The sequence below is a fragment of the Mus caroli genome, unplaced genomic scaffold (genome assembly GCF_978045245.1).
Source record: "Mus caroli unplaced genomic scaffold, Mus_caroli_1 scaffold_5, whole genome shotgun sequence".
In the NCBI taxonomy this organism is placed as follows: Eukaryota; Metazoa; Chordata; class Mammalia; order Rodentia; family Muridae; genus Mus; species Mus caroli.
The window spans coordinates 14,476,769-14,481,645 of NW_028227260.1; the positions used below are offsets into that span (position 1 = coordinate 14,476,769).

The 4,877-nt window shown below is 42.8% G+C and overlaps 1 pseudogene; it reads left to right on the forward strand.

Moving 5' to 3' along the window:
- Positions 1 to 1,054: 1,054 nt before the first annotated feature.
- On the forward strand, positions 1,055 to 1,605 carry LOC110287338 (protein Hikeshi pseudogene; annotated as a pseudogene).
- Positions 1,606 to 4,877: the final 3,272 nt, after the last annotated feature.

Consider the following 4,877-nt stretch of genomic DNA (forward strand, 5'->3'; position numbering starts at 1 on the left):
GGATGTTCAGAACTGAGAGGCATTCGTTTGAGACCTGTCTTTGTTACATTTCTATTGCTTTGAAGAGATATCATGACCATGACAACTCTTATAAAGGAAAGTATTTCATTGGCTCTTGCTTATACTTTCAGAGGTTTAGTCCGTGGGAAGCATGGTGGCCCACCAGCAGACATGGTGCTAGAAAAGCAGCTGAGAGTTGTACACCAAGACCCACAGGCAGCAAGAAGGCCAGACTCTGGACTTGGAATGGACTTGGAGTGGGCTTTTTGAAACCTCAAAGCCCATCCTTCATGACACACCTCCTCTAATGAAGCCACATCTCCTAATCCTTCCCCAAACAGTTCCACCAACTAGGGACCAATAATTCAAATATATGCACCTATGGAGCCATTCTCATTCAATAGCTCACCACCACAGAGCCTTAATATTATACGCTGGATCTGTTCCCACCAGCATGGGCACAGCTACAAGCCGTGCTAAGATGTCTCCTCAGCTGAAGGTTAATTGTGGAGGTAGAAATTAGTCAAAACAGGTGGGCCTACGACCCATCACTGACCAGTACTTGAAACCAAAATAACAAAAATGTCCAAAATAATAGGAATGTCTTGGATCTGGAAAGACTTCCATGTGGAATTGGGTACAAGGACTAGGACCAAGAGTCAGATACTGGCAAGATTCCAGATCATATTTCAAGGAAGTGGGTAAGATGCATTGAGGCAACAGTAGAATATTTACAGCCAGCACTGTGGAGAGAGAAATGCAAGACTATGAAAGGTATAGAAATAAGGGTCCACTTTAGAAACATAATAGCAAGTACTCATTCCTGAGAGGCGTGCAAGTTAGGAAGGAAGGGTCAGAGGTCACCCGCCCAGATGCGTTCCTGTGTTGCTATGTAGTGGAGAGGCACGTTCCTTCCTGCAAATTCTGGAAGGTTCTTGAATTCGATTAGGACAGTGGCTGTGGAATTCCTGGTGTCCAGCCTGAGGTGCCCGCTGGCTAGGCAGAAGCGCCAGGGGCACTGCCATGTTTGGCTGCCTGGTGGTGGGGAGGCCGGTGCAAACAGCTGCATAGCAAGTGGCAGAGGATAAATTTGTTTTTGACTTGCCCAATTATGAAAATATCAACCATGTTGTGGTTTTTATGCTGGGAACAATCCCATTTCCTGAGGGGATGGGAGGATCTGTCTACTTTTCCAATGGGGTGCCAGTGTGGCAGCTCCTAGGATTTGTCACGAATGGGAAGCCAAGTGCCATCTTCAAAATATCAGGTCTTAAACCTAGAGAAGGAAGCCAGCACCCATTTGGAGCCATGAATATTGTGCGAACCCCATCTGTTGCCCGGATTGGAATCTCGGTGGAATCGTTGGACAGTCTGGCTCAGCAGACTCCTGTAGGCAGTGCTGCTGTGCCCTCGGTTGACTCCTTTATGCAGTTCACACAGAAGATGTTGGAAAACTTCTACAATTTTGCTTCATTGTTTCTTCTCTCTCAGGCCCAGATGACACCAAACCCATCGGAAGTGTTCATCCCAGCAAACGCGGTTCTGAAATGGTATAAAAACTTTCAAAGACAACTAGCACAAAACCCTCTCTTTTGGAAAACATAATTTGAATAAAATAATTTGTCGTGTCATGTAAAAGCATGAAGTCAAAGGGGTCATGAAGCCTACCTTTTTCTTTCTTTTTTTTTTGGTTTTTCGAGACAGGGTTTCTCTGTGTAGTCCTGGCTGTCCTGGAACTCACTCTGTAGACCAGGCTGGCCTCGAACTCAGAGATCCGCCTGCCTCTGCCTCCCCAGTGCTGGGATTAAAGGCATGCGCCACCACTGCCTGGCTGAAGCCTACCTTTCAAAAAAGCCTGCTTAGTGACTATGAGAATTATAAAACCCTTATAAAAATTAGAACCATTGAACAAGAAAAATGTTCAATATTAATTACCTTCTCCCTTATAAGTGTGACATACTTCTTAGAGGCAAACATTTTGTATCAGCTGTCATTCATCTCTTAAAATAAATCCCACTCACAGCAGTAGTATTTGAAATACCAAAAACAAAAAGGAAGGAAAGAAAGAAAGAAAGAAAGAAAGAAAGAAAGAAAGAAAGAAAGAAAGGAAGGAAGGAAGGAAGGAAGGAAGGAAGGAAGGAAGGAAGGAAGGAAGGAAGAAAGAAAGAAAGAAAGAAAGAAAGAAAGAAAGAAAGAAAGAAAGAAAGAAAGAAAGAAAGAAAGAGAAAGAAAAAGAAAGAAAAAGAAAGAAAGAAAGAAAGAAAGAAAGAAAGAAAGAAAGAAAGAAAGAAAGAAAGAAAGAAAAGAAAGATAGCAATTTCAGTATAGAAACTAGCTACCAGGTTAAGAGTTTGGGGATCTTTTTGGAATGCTTCTGGCTATAGCAGAGAAACAACTAATAAACTAATAATAGTTTAAAGCATGTATTAACTCCAGGGAGAAGCAGAGATAGGATATTATTTTATTCGCTTTCTCAGAGAGTGTCTCTTTATGTACCCTTTATTGGCCTGGAACTGGTATTATGGCTAAGGCTAGCATCATACTTGCAACAATTCTCTCTCCTCACCCTCCTAAAATCAAGCATCATAGGCAAGAGCCACCGTGATTCACTTAAGGTTCTCTGTCTGTCTCTGTGTCTCTTTGTCTCTCTGTCTGTCTTTCTATGTTGTCTGTCTGTCTGTCTGTCTGTCTGTCTGTCTCTCTCTCTCTCTCTCTCTCTCTGTGTGTGTGTGTGTGTGTGTGTGTGTGTTCATGTGTATGCATGTAGAGACCATGGGTGTCAACCTTGGGTGTCATTCTTTGGTGCCATCTACTATTCTTCAGGACAGTCCATTTACTACTCTAGTGGGTGGCATGAACCGGGGAGAGCAGGGCCTAACACTGGGTGGACTAAAGCCTTATACAGTAGCCAAGCCTATGCAGAGCATCAGGCAATTTACACTCAGCAGGTTAAGAAGCGTCACGAATGTGAGCAAGGTATTCAAGCAAGGCATGTCAATCAAGGACAAGCCACATATGGCAAAAACATGTTTTTCCATAGAGCCATATGAATACAAGATCTGAAATAAACTCACTTCTATCTGCTCACCTGGGAGAAATAGAAAAACACATTCCAAGAATAATCCCTCTTTTTGAAGAACCTGAGATCACAAGACTTATTTCCTTGGAGTTCTCTCTCAAGCACTGAGGATTCTCACAAGACTCCTTTCCTGGACTGTGTCACAAGAATAGCCTTTTTTGTTCTTGGGTGTGTGCCTAATAATGAAACAGCTGCCATGGCTATTAGCATCATTTCCTCACCTAGTGTCCCCAAGTGCAGAAAACAGGGTAGCACAGTTTGAATCTGAAATATCTCCCTCAGGCTTATGTGTTTGAATACTCAGCTGATGATTCTGTTTAGGAGGCTTTAGACCATTTAATAGATGGAGCCTATCTGGAAGTATTGAGGGCCTCCTTAGCTACTGGGACGCCATCTTGTATCTGGGTTGCCGTTTTGTAGTAAGTTAAATAATAAGAAACAACTGAATTTCCAGAAATGGCTTCTGGCTTCAGGTGCCTGTATGAACTTACACCACAATATCTTACCCTATGCTTTGTCTGCATCCAGTCCAGACTGAAACCTAGGAGTTGTCAGATAGGCTCTGATTGGCTGGTCCCCATCCAGGCCAAGTTATTAGGGAAGCCATCTGAGGTACTTGATGGATAACAACTCACCTAAGGTGCCAGGTGTGAAAATGGTTGGAAACATACAACATATGCATGTACCCAGTTGGTTGCCTCTACCCTTGCTCCTACCCCACACAATTTGTTGGGTTTTGCTTTAAAAGTTTTCTCTGTCCTGCCCACCCCCTTCCAGCTGACATGGTTTAGATCCTGAACCCAGCCTTCTGCCTGGTATATGAGCTTTCTGAATAAAGAAACTTTTGTTGGCTCAAACTTGATTTTCATACTGGATTATTCCCAAATTCTTGGACCCTAGCAGAAGAAGTAGGTCACTGGGGATGAGTCATTGTGGACTATATCCCAAGAATCTTGTCATGCTTTTGTCCCCTTATGTGTGCCATGTAAAGAGATTATCCTCTTATACTCTCATCAGCATGTCTTCTGCTCCGTGACAAATTGAAATCACTCTGAAACTGAACCAAGATAAACATTTTTCCCCTAAGTCATTTCTGCCGGGTATTCTGTAGCTTAAAAAGTAACTAACACATAGGGAGAGTTCTCCTGATATTCCTTCAAAGACAATTGTGTCGTATAAATACCCACAAGTGCAAGTAAGATATATATAATTTTCCTAGTGCATAGTAGTTTCTGTGGTAAGCTTTCTAGTTTTCCTGACAACTGAGTGTCTTGATAAAACTAGATGAGCCCTATCCTCATGGACAGAACTCTAAGTCTTAATAACTGCAACCATGGCCCATGGTTGCAGCTAATATCTAAGTGGTATTTGCTATGAGCCAGAAATAAGTTTTATGTTCTTTGTTTACCAAATGAAGTAGAGGGAAATTAAGGGATGTGTTCAAGGTTACAACTAATTAAGTGGCAGAGACAGAATTTGAAGCTAGGCACCCTGGCTCTGCAATCTAGTCTCTTCATCACTAGACTTTCTCTTGTCCAAGGAAGTTTTACAGACATAACTGTAAGGAGATGAAGAAGCCCAAGCTGAGTGAAGCTGTGAGTGAATATGTACTGTTGACACAGGCATGGCTATGACAAAACCCAAGGCCTCAGGTCCATGGGAAAGTGCCAAAACCCATCCCCCATATGGGTCAGGCTCAGGACTGACAGAGCTGCAGCATTCTTCCTCTTCCTCTTCCTCCTCCCCTCCTTCTCCAGGTAAAATTATTAACATGTGGGGGAAAAAAACCCTAGCAACC